Source organism: Pagrus pagrus (genome assembly GCF_965226575.1).
Source record: "Pagrus pagrus genome assembly, chromosome: 13".
NCBI classification, from domain to species: Eukaryota; Metazoa; Chordata; class Actinopteri; order Spariformes; family Sparidae; genus Pagrus; species Pagrus pagrus.
The window spans coordinates 6,504,389-6,524,010 of NC_140197.1; the positions used below are offsets into that span (position 1 = coordinate 6,504,389).

The window sequence follows — 19,622 nt, forward strand, 5'->3', positions numbered from 1 at the left end:
GGCCCGCACATAACATCCAGGAACAACACCAACACGGCGATATAAGATACAGTGTGGGACTGTACTGTACTGAGCTAAATGCTAACATCAGTATGCTAACATGATCACCATCACATTTAAGTTTATTCATTCATTCAAAATTAGTGAGCCAAATCGTGTTGAAAAGACTTTTAAAAAACAGCTTAGTCACCAGCCTCAGTCAGTTAGTTGGTAAACCCAAAGCTCCAGAATCATCATCTCAAACAACAGCTCCTGGAAAGAAACTACATCCGTGACAGAGAAAAGAAGCAACATAAAAAAAGGAAGCTGGGGCTTTCCAATGTTTGAGACAGCTCTGGCGAGTCAAAAGATGTAGTTTGATGCTGAACTTGCAATTTTTCTCTAAGACCGGTAAGTAGCATCTAATGTTGGCTGTTTACCGAAACTATATTTAATTTAACCAATGTTAATGGTTAACAGTTAGCAATAAACTTTTCAAATGGCAAAATGTGACTGAGCCAAGTAAGCTCTAATGTATAATACACAAATGCCACACGTAAAGATAATAAGTATAACTGTCTTATTCCTACCATCTATGGGAGGTTAAGCAGTTTAGTCAAGTTTTGCATATTCTTGTTCTACTGTTAATTATTAGTTGCCTTAATCTATAACAGATGACTGTAAATTGCGATTGTATGGACACACTATAAGACTGACTATAAATGAATAATGGCGACCACTTCACCATTTTGTAAAAACTTGGCATTAATGTTGTGAGATGATGTTTGTTAATTTGGAAATTTTGCTATACATTTTTGGTTACATTACACTTTCTTTTTTACCCGCGTATAAGTGTACACAATATCAAACAGTGTTGCTGCAGTAGATGTCTCTACTTGTATATGATGCCTTTACCATGCTGTTAAAGGTGGGCAATGCAGTAGAAAAGGAGGGTGGACTTTTATTTTATCCATCTGATTTTGCATTAGCTGCAGTGCGCACCACCAACCGGCAAGTGGCACATGTGAGCAGTCCAGACTAAAGTAAACACATCAGGGCCCTTTTCCTTCTCCTTCTAGACCCAAACATGCTGTTTTATTTCCTCATTGACTCAGTCCGTATCAAAGCGTGTGTCGAAGCGCATTAATTAGACGATTGCTGAGTCAGAATCAAAATCCAGGTTGGATATTAGTTTGTTACTCAGGACTATCCAAAGTTAGGGTTAGTTTATTGCACATGATGTGTAATCATGCATTGGCTCGATGCCAAACCTATATTTTGTTAGCCTACAAACTAGATCTTGGTATAGGCTATAAACAAAAAGCAACATCTAAAATTATCCTCACTTTTATTGGTAAGGATATTTTTAGATGTTGCTTTTTAATAAGCAATTATAATGTAACCTAATAAAGCTTAACAGTGCGACCACCAGAGCTGCCGGCTGCAGCTGCTGTCCAGCCCAGTGCAAAAATGGATTGAATGGATAAGACTGAATAAAACTTTGTGTTAACGTATTGACACTTTCCCCACTCTGACTCAGACCCTCCTTAAGGATAAATATGCACAGTCTGCATATAACCTTCTATATGAGAAGAGTGTGTGTTTTTGCAAAAAATTTAATTAAATAAAAAACACAAAGACGAAATGACAACATACTGTAGCAATGGCACTTCAGTTTGAAATAAACATGGGCATGGTGTGTCACGACAAACTGGGACGGATCCTGGGGAAAGTTTGAGCTCCCGGGAAACCTGAAAGTTTCTCGTCAGCACGCAACACCAGAAGTATCCCTCAGTGGCAGTGAGAGATGAGAAAATGCTGGTTGACCATCAATGAGGTGCTGCAAACGTAGCATTGTGATGGGACTCATTTATTAGGCATAGACATGGCCGTGGCCCTTTCCCGGGAAACAGTTCAGGGAAAAAACTCTCCTCTACACCTGGAACACAAGCTATATATTCCACTGCATTTATTTGTATAGGCCTATATATTTTTATTCCTCTATTTAAGCCCTACTGCTCTGCTTTGTTTTACGTTTTATATGATGATGAATAAATTAAGAACCACAGTGTTGTGTATTTCCTGGAGGGGGTGTGATTTATACTTAATAATACTTTTTTTATGTTTATATGCACACAAAAAAAAATTAAGAATTTGTTGTTTCGCAATGCTAACTCAACAACTCAACAACAACAACACATTTTTTTTAAGGGAGTCTGGGGATATGCCGGTTACTAGTTCAACAGTGCGTTCACAAATATCTGCTGCTTATCTTATAGTAAAACACCTGATTAGCATTACAGTGGACCTTTTTGTTCACTTAATGGACCATTGTCCAACAGGTCTTCCAGCCCCCAAAATGTGTATTGTCACACTGGAAGTACGAGCCTTTGTACCGTAACAGTAACTGTGTCAGCAGCTTATTAAAATGAATATTGATGGATAACATGGATATTGATGACCTTAAAATTGTGTGTACAATACATGTAGGGCATACTTATAGGCATTCAAATGACCTCTTAGTGTTTTTCCATCAGTTAGTTATTATAACAATGAAGGAAATAAAGAAATTGACAATAATATTTGGCAACAATCACAGTATTCTAAAGCCTGATTCTGCACTCTACAGTATTCACAGTCCATCAGCCCATAGCGTGACGTGATGTTTACCGTTGCTATGGCATCAAGTGGCAACTGCTGTTAGCATATATGAACTAATTTAGTCCCATTGTCTGAAGAACAATAACTCATACAATTACAATTGGCATATTTGAACAAAATCAACAACAGCTACCAACAGCCATAGTCCTTACAACCTTAACTATTTAGTTGTCATGGGTTAGATTGTTAAAATCAGAAAAATAACAACTTAAATCCCTAAGGAGCTACATTAGCATTAGTGACGGTTGTGTCCACAGTTTGCAGGTACTATAGTTCCCTCAAACAATGTAATGAAGATGCGCATCAGAGGGGCTTTATAAGTGGGTATACACAATGCCGACTGAAAAATATGTAGTTATATGACATATACCTGCACCGCTGGTTAAAGTTACACTCTGCCACAGCTAATGGGTTCAAGACGGTGCCGCGTGAGTGGCAGCCTGTTACAGCAGCTCTCGCTCACCTTTGAGCTTTTTCTTCTTTTTATATTACCTTTTCGTACTAGCTGAAGAGGAGGACACGCGGGTGACATGCCTGAGCTGCTCGCCGTAGCAGGAGGAGACGCTACAGACACGTCCTCCCGTCTATCATCATGGGGAATGTGAGATCTCTCCCCAACAAGATGGATGAGCTGACGCCGCTAACCCGGCATCAGAGGGACTGCCATGAGTGCAGCATCATGGTGTTGGGACCGTCCACATGGTTCTGACATCGGATTGGCCCGCGTGCAGCTCAGCGCTTAAACACGGCTTTCCTTGCATTATAAAAGGCTGGTGAACAAAGTAAAGTGCAACGACCCTTATGTCCTGTAGATGGCGCCTGCTTGTCACAGCCCCCAGGTTGGAAATTCCCATCTCCCATTGTCTGCGTGCGCACCTGAACGCGTCACATCCGCCGACACCGGAGGAGATAAATACAGCGGCAGACTCTTTTCAACTCAGTCTTTGCAGTCTCATCAGTCTTAGTAGTCCCAGAGTTACGAGTTGCAGGAAGCGTCAGCTTTTGCCCGTGCAACTATTACTCAGAAGGGGGCCTACAGACGTCTGGACTTATTTTTCCCGCCTAGGCCGCAGTCTTTCATCTCACCGGACGAGCAAAAACTGCGCCGTGTTCACCAAACACGCTCCGGATCCAGAGAAGATACTGTGCAACCAGCCTCTCTTTACCTGCCTGCAGAAGGATACTTTTATTTTTCCTCAGAAATCGCCCGCGCTTTTGCCCGTTTTCTTATTGCCCGTCGACTATGCTGTCTTAACAGCCAACGCAGAAACTGCAACCCGCCTTTAATCCACGCCGAGGAAGCGAGCTGGATTAGGGAGACACGACTACAAGTGAGGCTTAATTAGTGTCTGGGCAGATACTAGAAGTTAGCGTGTATTGTATGCTTGTGAGCTACAGTAGGTACTACTTCAAAGTGGCCATTTCACTCGCGGGGAGCGAGATTCACGCAACGCGTGAAATGTAAGTGACAACTGTAGCCACTAGGTGGAAGCATAGTACTGAATTGCAGCTGAAACGATTTTGGGACAATTCCACATTTGACCACAATGTAGCTGCAATGGAGAGTGGCGCTGTTTTAGGCTACAGGTAGAGTGAATGGAGAGGGGGACTGCTAAACCGTATCAGATTGATTCAGACTGATTGTTTCACAGCGGTGGGACACCTCAATTATCTGGGTGACCTTGGATAATCACTTGTGCTTTCTTTGTTTCACAGTAGAGCTAAACTACATTAGTCGTTTTTTAAGGAACATTTGTTTACTGGTAAAATTGCCGATCTGAATTATTGTCCCAGTCCGCCCCCGTGAGCCTATATCACGGCCTGACTGGATGTTGCTTAAATATAAGAATAGCCTATAATAATATCTGATACCCTAAAGACATCTGAGGTTGTGATTTCGCTCGCTCGCTGCAGCCATGGCTAATAAGCGGAGGCAGAAACAATTACGCACAGCCTACAGAAGTTTCAACGTCCATACAAGCATTTAAGAAATGATTCTTATCAGTTCCATAATTCAGCGAGGATTTTTACTCAACGAAAAAATGTATAAAGATTCGTTTTTAGGTTGAAGACACGACAGCAGCACGTATGTCCAGACGCTGATGTGTGTTATGACTGACGTATAGCTCCCCTGGTAGAGCAGCTCCCTCAGTAAGCAGAATCTGCCGCTTGTATGAGTTCGAATCTCAGTAAAGGCTATAACTTACGTTAGTGTGTTTTCTTTTCTCATCATCATTGTGATCACATATAGCTCCAAGTTTGCGCAAATAAATAAGCAAATGAGCATTAATTCTCCGCCGGCAGTGGCACCAGCTTTCCTGCTTGTGTACATAAAATACATTAAATTCTGAAACCACAACTGTAGCGTACCAAATGTCAATAGATGATAACCAGAAAAAAACAAAAACGTTCTATTGATCTGATTCACCGGCTTCATGGACGTCGGAACTATTTTCTGAGAGGGGGGGCGGGGGAAGCACGCACTTTTATCAATGATTAAGGATTTGATTTGAAGTTATTTTATAATGGCGTGCAGTTATAAGAGAACTAGATGGATGAACACGGCATCTTTATCGTTAAGAAAATTAAACTTTGATCACTAAATCAAGCCATTTAAGGAACATAACAGCATTGGCGGCGTTTCCCAGATTTGATCGTTCTTAAGGACTTAAGAAGGCTCTTAAGAAGGGTTCGGCTAAGAAGGCGCGCTAAGATACGGGTGTTTCCCAGACACGTTCTTAACTGCCTTCTTAGGAGAACCTTAAGATCAAGCCAAAGAAGCTTCTTAAGAAGCTCTTAGTGGGAGCTGTCCACCGCGGTGCTGCTGAAACTGAATCAAGCAATGCCAGGCAAATCGATCACCCACCTCTTTATCAGCGCATAAGTCACACACAGCGCCCCGTGGCGGGGTGTGGGTGCGGGTGTGTTGACGGCCGCGTAGTGCTTTCTACCGATCCAGCACGGATCCACCAGGGAGGGATTGTGGATTGGAATGAGGGTGCCATCCATGGCATGGCGCAGGAGAATCGGTGTCACAGCTGCCACACTCCGTGACACCGATGCCTTGCTGAGGCCAGTGCCATCCCCCACCACCTCCAGGAAGCTCCCCACTGCGTAAAAACGCAGCGCAGCCAGGAGCTGCACCTCCGGGCTGAGGGCAAAATTGCAGCGGGTTCCTCTCTGGATGTGTGGAGACACCGAGTGATCAGCCGTTGGATCTCCGTACGGGGCAGCCGGTACTTTGCCTGGACAGCCCGGTCTGACAGCACGTCCAGTGGGGAGAAGTGCTGACGCACGTATGCATTTATGTAAACCGTCTGGCTTCGCGCACGGCGACGCTGTTGGTTCGCAGCGAGAATGTGCTGTATTGTAGCCATGGTTTCTCACACGCGCAGACTTTGGCAACGCATTTATATAGAGTAGCAGGTGAAGCCTCTCTGGATGAGGTTCAGCTGAGTTTAATTACATCTGTTTCCTTGATATCTGTGAAATGCCACAGGGTTGTTGTATTTTTATGTGTAGTACTATAAACTCATATGCAGATGTGTCTGGAAAACTTAAACGTGTAATTCAATAACAAGTTTTTTTTTCTTCTTCTATTAACCTATGTTTCTTGCGCCAGTGGTCCGCAGCTATGAGCGCATTTCAACATTGAGCATTGTTTTATTATTTCGAAAAGTGGAGGATATAAATTTCCCTGACGCAGCTTGATCACTGAGCATTTGGTCGTTAAGAAGGCTGTTAAGAATGGGTCAGCTCGATCTTACATTTCCTTCTTAGTGAAAGATCTTCTTAAGCTAAGAGCGACTCTGGGAAACACATCCTTCTTTCACAGCGTTCTTAAGAGCGCTCCTAAGAAGATCTTAGCACTTAAGAGCTCCTTAACGAATCTGGCCATTGGCAGGGCCAGACACAGCTTAATGAGCTTCTCCACCTCCGAATGCAGGATGGACACATCCTGGATGGTGCTTACTTCTCGTCCCCTACACACATTCCTCAGTATGGGGGAATGCAAATGTTAAGGCATCTGGAACAAGTTCGCTTAACTGGAAAGACCACATCCATCCCCCACACTTTTGAAAAGCTTGCTACGCCAGTGCCCCCACCCCCACCCCCGCGCGCTGAGGACAGCAAAGAGGTCTGCAACAAATACATTGATCACTTGGCCAAGGGATCTCCTCCTGCAGGGTGACTGCTTCAGGGACTCACTCCGCTTTAAATAACCTTCTGTATATCCGACTACTGTGAAGCTGCTGATTATGTACTTTAATAAAGCTAGAGGAAACTGTCTGACATGACGTGGCGTCGTTCTTCTTTCTATAAGCCTGTTGTAGAAAATGTAAGGAATAGAAAGCACAAATATTTGTGTTAAATTCTGACACCACAACTGAAAGAAAGAAAGCCAGTCATAGACGTCGGAACTCACGCACCCCATCAGCCTCCCTACCCACGGGAAGATACGAGAAGAAAGCACCATCCAGGATGTGCATATGGACCTGGTGCGCTCCGAGGCGGAGCGGCGTTTTGATCAGGAAGGACTCCGCATAGCTGCAGGGCGAGAGCAGGCAGTTCTTGAGGCGGCTCAGGGGAAACGAGTGGATGTGGGTTCCTCGGAACTGACCCCCTTTCCACGAGAGAGGTGGAGAAGCTCATTAAGCTGTGCCTGGCCCTGCCAATATCTGTCGCGGCATCCGAGCGCTCTTTCTCAGCCTTGCGCAGGCTGAAAACCTGCTGCGCACCATGACGCAGGAGAGACTAACACATTTGACCGTTATGAACGTTCACAGTGACCTTATGGATGAAAGCGATGTCTCGACCCTGCTTAAAATCTTCATCAGTGGGTCAACTGAGAGAAGGTCCACTTTTGGACATGCATGAAAGCCCTGAGTCAGGAGCGCAGACTTTTCTTTTTTTCATTCAAGGGTACAAATAATGCCGTTATGTTCCTTAAATGGCTTGATTTAGTGATCAAAGTTTAATTTTCTGAACAATAAAGATGCCGTGTTCATCCATTCTAGTTCTCTTATAACTGCACGCCATTATAAAATAACTTCAAATCAAATCCTTAATCATTGATAAAAGTGCGTGCTTCCCCCGCCCCTCCCAACAAAAATCCCGCCATCTCAGAAAATAGTTCCGACGTCCATGAAGCCGGTGAATCAGATCAATAGAACCTTTTTTTTTTCTTCTGGTTATCATCTATTGACATTCGGTACGCTACAGTTGTGGTTTCAGAATTTAATGTATTTTATGTACACAAGCAGGAAAGCTGGTGCCGCGGCCCGGCGGACAATTAATGCTCATTTCCTCATTTATTTGCGCAAACTTGGAGCTATATGTCATCATAATGATGATGAGAAAAGACAACACATTAACGTAAGTAACAGCCTATACTGAGATTCGAACTCATATCAAGCGATTCTGCTTGCTGAGGGAGCTGCTCTACCAGGGGAGCTATACGTCAGTCATAACACACATCAGCGTCTGGACATACGTGCTGCTGTCATGTCTTCAACCTAAAAACTGATCTTTATACATTTTTTCGTTGAGTAAAAATCCTCGCTGAATTATGGAACTGATAAGAATCATTTCTTAAATGCTTGTATGGACGTTGAAACTTCTCTAGGCTGTGCGTAATTTAAAAGGCTTCATAGTGAAAAAAAATAATTCATCTCATCCGCCATCAACATCATCAACAACTCACTAAGTTTCTCCTTGCTAGAGGGACCCTGTAGCGACAGGCTGAAGGAAGGAGTTGGAATGAGGTGTGGAGTGGGTGAGGTATTATTAGCTACATTCTTGTATTTAAGCAACAACGAACAGAAACATAAATCAGGCAACTCTGTCCATTCCCGTTCATGGTCACTGCTCCCTGCTGCTGCATGTTGTCGTCCTCCTGCTCACAGATGCCACCTGGTGGTTGTTTGGGCACATTGCCGCTTCTCATGAAAACACAATTGATCCTCCACTAAAAAGGTGCGTGATTCTCGCGTGATTCACGCGAGAATCTCGCGTGAACTCGGCCACAACTAAGTAGTACCTACTGTACATTGTTCTCTGTGAGTTTGTGGCCCGCCGTGTCCCTCTTTTTATTGCCGTTTGTTTTACGTGGTAAAACATGTTGTTTGCTTTCCCTTTTCGTTCATTCCGATCTGATTTGAGCCCCTCCACGCCGTGGAGCGGGAGTGTTAGCCTCGCTGCGTTGGCCCTTTGTCTTTCTCTCTCTTTTTCTCTCTCTTAACTAACCTACATCAACACACATATTAGGGGTTACGCGCGCACACACGTAATCTTATGAGCGACCTGTTGGAGACTTATGGTTGATGACCTCGCTATAACATGAGGTATGTGTGTCTCGTGATATCTCCCTTTTATGACTTAAGAGACAAGAGCCTCGTGGTAGCACGTCCACCTTTTGTGGGACCCTAGGTCACTTTCCCTACAAATTCATCTCCTGTGTGATCAAAGTGCACACGAGTCCTTCACTGTTCCTTTAATTGTGAATATTTTGCAAATATTTACATTTAAAGTGAACCCTTCTTAGAGACTAATTTTGGTCTGGTTATTGGTCCCTGATTTCAGGGTGGTGCCCCGTTTTTAACGATTTGAAGATTAATTTTATTAATTTTAATTTTATTAAATTTAATAATTATTTTCAATAATTATTAATTCCTAATAACCACACCTGCCCTACCATCCATTCCCAACAATGGTGTGCACTGAGACGTGGCTAACGGCGCAGACCCCGGACACGGACGCTAATCTAGATGGCTTTCAAATGCGGTGGGCGGACAGGACGGCAGAGAGCGGTAAGAGGAAAGGAGGAGGGCTGGCTGTGTTTGTTAATGACAGATGGTGTAACTCTGGGCACATCACTGTTAAAGAACAGGTCTGCAGTGAGGACATTGAACTTTTAGCGGTTAGCATGAGGCCGTACTACCTCCCGAGGGAGTTTACACAAGTGATCATGATCGCTGTGTATATCCCCCCCTCTGCTAACGCTGATGCAGCTTGTGACCTTCTCCACTCAGTCACAGCACCCACAGGCCCTCTTCCTCATCCCTGGGGATTTCAATCATGCCTCTCTGTCCTCCACCCTGCCCACATTCGCACAGTATGTCAGCTGCCACACCAGAGACAATAAAACACTGGACTTATTTTATGCCAACAGCAAGGAGGCATACAACTCATCCCCCCTCCCTCCCCTGGGAAGATCTGACCACAACCTGGTGCATCTCCTGCCTGTTTACAAGCCCCTTGTTAACAGGCAACCAGTGGAAACCCGCACAGTTAAGACATGGTCTGAGGAGTCTGAAGAGGCTCTTAGGGACTGCTTTGACTCAACTGTGTGGGAAGAACTGTGTGTTTCTCATTGGGAGGACATCGACAGTTTAACAGGCTGCATAACAGACTACATAAACTTCTGTGTTGAAAACAGTGTACCCACCAGGACTGTACGGTGTCACGGGTCCAGATGGGATCAGCTCCAGGCTCCTCAAGTCCTGTGCAGACCAGCTGTGCAGGATTGTGGAGTACCTCTTTAACATGAGCCTGAAGCTGGGAAAAGTGCCACTGCTCTGGAAAACCTCCTGCGTGGTACCAGTACCAAAGATCCCTCACCCTAAGGACTTCTACAGCTAGAGACCAGTTGCTCTCACTTTACACCTGATGAAGACCCTGGAGCGGCTGGTTCTTGTCCATCTCCGCCCTCCAGTTTGCCTACCAGCCTGGCATTGGAGTGGACGACGCCATCATCTTCCTCCTGGACAGATTACTGTCTCACCTGGAAAAGCCTAGAAGCACTGTGAGGATCATGTTCTTTGATTTCTCCAGTGCTTTCAACACCATACAGCCTGTACTTTTGGGGGACAAGCTGGAGCTCACGGGGGTGGACCAACACCTCACAACCTGGATCCTCGATTACCTCACCAACCGGCCACAGTATGTGAGGACTCGGGACTGTGTTTCGGACACAGTTGTCTGCAGTACGGGGGCCCAACAGGGAACAGTCCTGGCCCCTTTCCTGTTCACCCTGTACACTGCAGACTTCTCCCACCAGTCACCCCACCGCCATCTACAAAAGTTCTCTGACGACTCTGCTATCGTCGGCCTCATCAGGGACGGGGACGACAGAGCCTACGGAGAAGTTATTCAGGACTTCGTAGACTGGTGCCAGAGGAACCACCTCCAGCTCAACACCGGGAAGACCAAAGAACTGGTGGTGGATTTCCGCAGGCGCAAACAACCCTGCACACAGGTGAACATCCTGGGAATGGACATTGAGATGGTTGTCTTACAAGTACCTAGGAGTTCACCTGAGCAATAAACTGGACTGGACTGATCACATTGCAGCAACATACAAGAAAGGTCAGAGCAGACTCCATCTGCTGAGGAAGCTCAGGTCCTTTGGAGTGCAGGGGGCACTCATGACAACTTTCTATGACTCTGTGGTGGCATCAGCCATTTTCTATGGTGTAGTCTGCTGGAGCAGCAGCATCTCGGCAGCAGATAGGAAGAGACTTGATAAACTTATCAAGAAGGCCAGCTCCATCCTGGGATGCCCTCTTGACCCAGTGCAGGTGGTGGGAGACAGCAGGATGATGGACAAGCTGTCATCGCTGCTGGTGAAGGTGTCCCACCCCCTGCAGGTCACTTTGGCAGCACTGGGCAGGTCCTTCAGCGATAGACTGATACACCCCAAGTGTGTGAAGGAGAGGTATAGCAGGTCTTTCCTTCCTGCTGCTGTTAGACTGTACAACCAGCACTGCTCCCAGTAGACCTCACATGTGCACTGTGCAATACAAAACTCTACACATATCAACATACATTTTGGTTTGCACTAATTGGACATTTTTTAATACCCATATTTATTATTTATTATTTGGAAATAAAAATACCAAACTGTTTATACTTACACTGTTCATATTATAAAAACCATGTCATATTGTAAATACTATGTATATTACGAGTTAATTCTATTTCTTATCTTTTTATTATATTGTTTATTTTTTACTTGTGTAAATAGTGTAATACTGTCCGTTGGCTTTGCGGGACAAACAAAGGAATTCTGATTCTGAATTAACAGCGATCTCCACGCCTTCGAGCTGGGCGTAAACATATACCACAGACTGTATGTTTCACTCATAGGCTTATTCTAAGTGCTGTATCATAGGCAACTGGACGTGTTTCCGTTTCCTGAAGACGTTTCACCTCTCATTCACAAGGCTTCTTCAGTTCTAACTACCTGGAGGGGAGTTGCAGGCTTTTAAACTATGTGTGGGAGTGTTCTTACAGAGTCGTTAAGGACACTTGCGAGCTCTGAGTTTCAGAGTTGTTAGGGCCACTTGTGGGTCGTTGACTTAACCTGCCTTAATGTGGGATACTAGGGCTAGGTGAGCCCAGGTGTGAATGGTTGTTAAGCTGTCTGGAGAGGGAACTCAGTACTGCATTGTAGGTGGGTGATAAGTAATGTTGTAATCCACCTCCTCTATTTAAAGATGGTTGTTCCAGTTTGACATAGAAGGATTCTTTTACTCCTCTTTCAAACCATCTGTCTTCTTTGGCCAAGATGTTTACATTGTTGTCCTCAAAGGAATGATATTTCTCCTTCAGATGTAAGTGGACAGCAGAGTCTTGACCTGAGGAATTGGTTCTCCTGTGTTGTGCCATTTGTTTATGGAGAGGTTGTTTTGTCTCCCCACTATAGGCGTATGCAAGTACAAACAGTAACTTAACAATGCACATCTTTAGTTTATTTAACGTAGTTCATAGAAGAGCTGTTAAAGTTAAATATCAGCTGAAGCAGTCATATTAACATAGTATTAGACTACATACATTCACCTTCTTTGGAGTCAACCAGCTGAAAAACTGACAGCACCACTCTGCCATTGCTGAGCACATGGTGGTCAAATGGGTATAAAGTAAAATCCTGTCATCATCAGGATTCAAGCACTCTGCTGCTACCTGGTGCATACAGTTATCAAATGCAGCCCCCCCCAAGAGGCAGGCCGTACTATTAGGCAAACCAGGCATTTGTCTGGAGCCCCGGGCCCCATACAAGGTGCTTTGGGGCCCCCAAAATGCCCTCTTTATATTTTGTCCCTATATTTACTGTTTTTTATAAAAATCTCTTCACAATAGTAGCATTGGGATGTCTAATTTGATCAGTTACTCATGTTTTGAAGGTCTTTCTGCCAACCATGCACCCCGCTTCTGTCTGCACTACATGGACTATTCCATGTTACGCATCATGCTCATCACTTTGCATGTGTGCGGAAATGATTACGGCGTAAAATCCACAACAGTAAATAGCGGTAAGAGATAAATCGAGAGAATTAGGCGAATATATGAAAGCGGGTCACAGAAAAAGAAGAAGAGGGACCAAAGGCAGGAGTTTATTTCAAAGCTGCCAAAGCTATCGAGCTTTTTTACAGGAACCGCGGTGGCAGCGCCACATTCAGTTAAACATTACATTACTGTAAATAATAGTCATCTCTCTGTGTAGTGCATATAACGCACGGCCCTGTATGAAATAATTAACAGTTGCATGAAAGCTAAGGAAAATATTTGCTTCTGGTGAGCTGGTAGATGTCTTGAAGAAGGTGTATTTGGATTGCTCAAGCATAGTTTTACCAGTATATAGCTCTATACCACCAGATAAATCAGTCTGCAAGGTATAAACTGCAATTAACGAGACAGTCCTTGTGTCTTTCAATCTTTTTTCTTTTTTTAAATAAATCTTTATTTAACCCTGGAGTAACAAATGTCAAGTCTTTACTAATATTGTATAACCAAGGTCATATAAATCTTTGTTAAGAGTTGAAGAGTCAAGATAATCTTGTCAGTGAGAACATGCATTAGTCAGGGGCTGAAGAAGATCAGGAAAACTAAAGTTGAAACAAATTCAAATCTATTTGCACACATCCATGCCTTAGGACAATATGAGAGTTTGCAATATCCATAGAAAAGGATGTTTAATCCAATATGGATTACACTGGCCGAGTGTGATGGAAGAAAAGAAGGATAGTGACTTTTGTTCATCCCTTGTATGGAGTATCTCATTATGCGATATAAGGTAGATTAGACTGGTAGATGCAGGGGCCCCCAAATGACTGTTCGCCTGGATGAGTGAGTGAGTGACGTTCAGGAGTCGGGGGTGGGGGCGTCAAAACACCGCTGTTCCGACCCCCCCGCCCCCGCAGCTGTCCATGGTGCTGCTGAACCAGGTGACGTTGTTGACACTCTGCGTTGTGGCTTGTCTGTGAAACGCGCGCTGCTCAGGGACTGGGCAGATCTGTCCCACTTGCTTTGTCCCTCACTCCGTTGGGAGATGTTCCACAGAGTAAAAGAAATACACATTGTTTCTCTCCCCTGCTCCGCTCGAGCGCGGATGAACACGGCTTGAGCCCACTTCACGGGCGCGAGGCTGCTGCAGCCGGCGACCCTGCTGACAGCAGACCGGGGGAGAAAAAAAAAATTCTTTGCTCGGTGCTTTGGTTGGGTTTTAGGCAATGAGGAAAGGACTTGGTTAAGTTTAGTAAAAAGACCAGGTAGATGCCAGAAGCATAATGACCGTTAGCTATAGGCTACTATGTCATATTATTTACAGATCAAGTTTAGTTCTTGGAGCTCTGTGCATTAGAAAGAACAGTTCTTTTAAGTATTATTTGTTTTTATTATGTCTGTTCAACGTCCTCCAACAAGGACGGGTGGTGGTGGGGTTCATAATGTTCACAACGATATTTTATTAGTTGTTGGTTTAACCATGGATGAGGTAATGGCTGTTATGTTATTTTCTTTTCAATGACATTCCTTGTTACATGTTCATTGCTGGATTTATGGAAAACCAATATTGCATATCCATAATTATTATAATGGATAATTAAAGAATACTTACACTATAACGAAAATTAGAAAAAAAAAAAAAAAAAAAAAAAAAAATTACGCCTATTTTGAATTTTACTCGAATACAAATACAAATACAATTAAAACTGCAAGCAGTGATGAACGGGCCCTCGGCCCCCCACGAACGTTGGGCTGTGGCGCCGTCGGAGGCCTGTGCGCACAGATGTGTGCTTGCCCGTTGCCTGTGGAAATGTTCTACCTACTGTAAATGGGATATGTGTCACACAAAACACAACAGTGACATCTTCAGTGACTTCCTGTGCCCAGTGGGTGGTGCTATAGATATGACACAGTATTGATGCAGAGACGTATTCAGGATGAGCCCCTCTACATGTGTGAGCAATTTGATGCAGATCGGCAATTGTATGTTGAAGTTGTAAGGACTTCCTGCTTATGGCGAGGGATCAAAATTGAACACCCCCTGCCATGACCATCAGGTGTAAAAGTGGCGAAAGCTTATGACAACGCATCATCTTCAAGGTCTGAAGATGATCCAGAGTGAATATGAAGTCTGTGGTGTGAAATCTGTAGGAGCAGTCAGTTAAGCTACGAGGCATAAAAATGGGTTTTAAATGGGAGAAAATGCAGACGTTCTGAACTTTGAACCAAAATGGCAGACTTCCCGTTGGACTGAGGGTATGGATCCAAGAGGGTTTTTTGTGCATCTGGTAATGATACATATGGATACTGAATTTCGTTTATGCACGTGCATGTAGGAGGCGGGGCTTCAAGTTAGAAATATCCCAGGGGGCGTTATAGAGCCATCTTTTCACTTAACACAGCATTGATGCATAGCAATATTCATGGCTAGCCCTTCTACATGTGTGACTAATTTGGTGAAGATGGAGAATTGTATGTGGAAGTTATAAGGAGTTCCTGTGTGATGGCGAAGGATCAAAAGTGACCGCACCGCCACGCCCACCAAGCACAACGCAGGCTGTTGAAGGTCTAAGGATGCTACTGAGTGAATGTGAAGTCTGTGGTGTTAAATCTGTAGGACGAGTTAGTTAAAGTACGAGGCATAGACATATTAGGTCCGTACAGAATGGGAAAAGCCATAAGGGGCTTCATCAAAATGAACCGCACTGCCACGCCCACTAGGAATAATGTAGGCGAAAGCTTTTCACAACAGATCATCATCAAGGCATGAGGATGAGGGGTAGTGAATGTGAAGTCTGTGCCGTTAAATCTGTAGGACGAGTTAGTTAAAGTACGAGGCTTAGAAATGGGTTCCTACAGAATGGGAACAGCCATAAGGGGTCATTGCACTGCCACGCCCACCAGGTATATCGGAGGCGAAAGCTTTGCACAAGGTGTCATCATCAAGGTCTGAAAATGATATGTAGTGAGTGTGAAGTCTGTGGCGTTAAATCTGTAGGACAAGTTACATAAAGTATGAGGTGAAAACATGGAAAAAAATGAATGGGAAAACCTATAAGGACGGCGTTAGGGGGCGCTACTGAGCTGTCGGGCTGTGCATTAGGGCAGTTGTGGTATCAAATTAACGTACTAATGGGTAGGAAGCTACGGGCCAAATTTGGTGAGTCTGCGAACATCCTAAAGTCCCGAAAAATGCGTCGGAAAAATGAAAATCGCCGCACGCCATTCAAGATGGCCGACTTCCTGTTGCGGCAAAAATAATTCCTGCCTAAATCTTCGAGACCCATTACTCCTGCGAATTTCAGTACGATCTGAGAAAGTTGTCACGGGACACAGGGACGTTAGGTGGCGCTATGGAGTCCCCTAGCCACACCCACCTCCAATCATGTTGAAATCAGATGTGGGCGCGCACATGTGACGTATGTTCCGAGTTTGGTGAGTTTTGGGGTATGTTCAGGCCCCCAAATATGCAATCTCGTGGAAGGAAAAAGAAAAAGAATAATAATCCTTACAGATACAATAGGTCATCGCACAAGATTCGTGCTCGGGCCCTAAAAATTGTATTTCCTGCGAAAATACAGTGTGAATGCTGACGGCTGAAGTGATTTTGCAAAATCTGCTGAATGTACTGCTGGAAATGCATGAAACTGAGAATGAATGGTCAAGAATTTGCAGGAAAAGCTGATTTTTTTTCAAAAGCTGAAAAGTACAAGGTTGAAACAGCTTAAAAAGCTGAACATTTTGATAGTTAAACAGTTTCTATAGCTGAACATAAAGCTGAATATTTGAAAAAGCTGAAAAGGTTGAAAAAGCTGAAAAGGTTGAAATGCTGAAAAGTAATAGGCTGAAAGAGCTTAAAAAGCTGAACAGTTTGGCAGCCAAACAGTTTCTGTAGCTGCACATATGCTGGAGCAGTAGCAGAACCAAAGTTGAAAATGGCCCCTATAAGAATGAATGGGAAAACACCTCGCAAACACCTGCAGATTTAGAAAAAGTTGGAATGGTGTCTCTAGCTCAAAGTATGAGGGAGCAGAAAAGGGTTGAAAGTGGATGAGTTTTGAAGAGGATTTGAAGATTTTCCCATTTGCTTCCATATTAATTTTTTGAAAAAACTGAATATTTGAAGAAGTTGTAAGGCTAAAAAGCTGAAAAGCACAAGGCTGAAAGAGCTTAAAAAGCTGAACATTTTGATAGTTGAACGGTTTCTACAGCTGAACGTATGCTGAAGTAGTAGCAGAATGAAATTTGAAAAAATCCCCATAAGGATGAATGGGAAAAATTTTGCAGAAAAAGCTGAATATTTCCAAAAGTATAGAAGATAGAAATAAGAAAAATACAATGACCTTAACGAGCTGAACATTTTGATAGTTGAATGGTTTCTGTAGCTCAAAATTTGTAGGAGGAGAAGCGAGCCAAAAAACGTACGGAAGCAGGAATAATAAAAAGTTTAATAAATTCCAGAAGAACAACAGTGTGAATGCTTTGGACCATTCACACTAATTAAAACTGCAAGCAGTGATGAACGGGCCCTCGCCCCCCCACGTACGTTGGGCTGTGGCGCCGTCGGAGGCCTGTGCGCACAGATGTGTGCTTGCCCGTTGCCTGTGGAAATGTTCTACCTACTGTAAATGGGATATGTGTCACACAAAACACAACAGTGACATCTTCAGTGACTTCCTGTGTCCAGTGGGTGGCGCTATAGATATGACACAGTATTGATGCAGAGACGTATTCAGGGTGAGCCCCTCTACATGTGTGAGCAATTTGATGCAGATGGGAAATTGTATGTTGAAGTTATCAGGATTTCCTGCTTGATGGCGAAGGATTGATTTTGAAGGAAAATGGCGGACTTCCTGTTGGACTGAGGGCATGTGTCCAAGAGGGATTTTTGTGCGTCTGGTCATGATACATATGCGTACTGACTTTCGTTAATATGTGTGCAAGTAGGAGGCGGGGCTTCAAGTTTGAAATATTCCAGGGGGGGCTATGGAGCCATTTGTTCACTTATCACAGTATTAATGCAAAGACCTATTCAGGGACAACCTCTCTACAATTGTGACCAATTTGGTGTAGATGGGAAATTGTATGTTGAAGTTATAAGGACTTCCTGCGCGATGGCGAAGGATCGAAATTGACCGCATCGCCACGCCCACCAAGCACAACACAGGCTGTTGAAGGTCTGATGATGCTACTGAGTGAATGTGAAGTCTGTGGTGTTAAATCTGTAGGAAAAGACAGTTAAACTACAAGCCAAAGAACTTCGGTCTGTACAGAATGGGAAAAGCCATAAGGGGGTCATTGAAATAAACCGTATCACCACGCCCACCAGGAATGATGTAGGCAAAAGCTGAGCACAACTTTTCATCATCAAGGTATGAGGATGCTTCTGAGCAACTGTGAAGTCTGTGGTGTCAAATCTGTGGGAGGAGTTAGTTAATGTACGAGGCTTAGAAAAGGATTCCTACAGAATGGGAACAGCCATAAGGGGGTCATCGCAATTGAACGCACTGCCACACCCACTAGGAATAACGTAGGTGAAAGCTTTTTACAACTTGTCATTATCAAGGTCTGAAGATGATATATAGTGAGTGTGAAGTCTGTGGCTTTAAATCTGTAGGACCAGTTAACTAAAGTACGAGGCATAGAAAAAAAAAAAATGAATGGGAAAAGCCATAAGGGGGGCGTTAGGGGGCGCTACTGAGCTTTCGTGCTGCGCATGAGAGCAGTTGTGGTATCGAAATAACGTACTCATGGGTAAAAAGCAACACACCAAATTTGGTGATTCTGCAAACATCCTAAAGTCCCGAAAATAGCGTCGGAAAAATTAAAATCGCCGCACGCCGTTCAAGATGACCGACTTCCTGTTGCGGCAAAAATAATTCCTGGCCACATCCTTGAGACCCATGACTCCTGTAAATTTCAAGACGATCAAAGAATGTTTTTGCGGGGACTAGCAAACGTTAGGTGGCGCTATGGAGTCCCCTGGCCACACCCACCCCCAATCATGTGAAATTATCAAAATTTTCACCACATGTGACTTAAGTTCCAAGTTTGGTGAGTTTTGGGGTATGTTCAGGCCGCCAAATATGCTCTCGTTGTCGAGGGTGAAGAATAATAATAAACAATCCTTACAGATACAATAGGTCCGCGCACGAGATTCGTGCTCGGGCCCTAATAATCCTTACAGATACAATAGGTCCTCGCACGAGATTCCTGCTCGGGCCCTAATAATCATTTGAAAAACAATAGGGACCTCGCAGGTTTCCTGCTCGGGCCCTAATTACAAAAACAATAGCGACCTCGCAGGTTTCCTGCTCGGGCCCTAATAATAATCACTACAAAAACAATAGGGACCTTGCAGGTTCCCTGCTCGGGCCCTAATAATAATCCTAGCAGATACAATAGGTCCTCGCACGAGATTCGTGCTCGGGCCCTAATAAAAAATAATCCTTACAGATACAATAGGTCCTCGCACGAGATTCGTGCTCGGGCCCTAATAAACAATAAGAGGTTTTGCCCTCTTGTGTCATGTGTTGCTTTTCAGTTCCTCCCTTTGTTTGAATTTCCTGCCCTTTTTCTGTGTCCACCTGTGTCTTGTTGGTAATCAGCCCTTGCGTGTACATAGTCTTTCACCTACGCCTGTTCCACTGTCCCTGGTATGTTCCTGTTTTTTTGTTCCTTGTGTTTTTACTGAGTTG

At 44.0% G+C, this 19,622-nt stretch overlaps 1 protein-coding gene across 6 annotated transcripts in view; it reads right to left on the reverse strand.

Annotated features, from left to right (window-relative positions):
• Positions 1–19,622, reverse strand: part of rbfox1 (RNA binding fox-1 homolog 1) — a 433,204-nt gene that overhangs the window by 28,211 nt on the left and 385,371 nt on the right. The window lies entirely within an intron of this gene.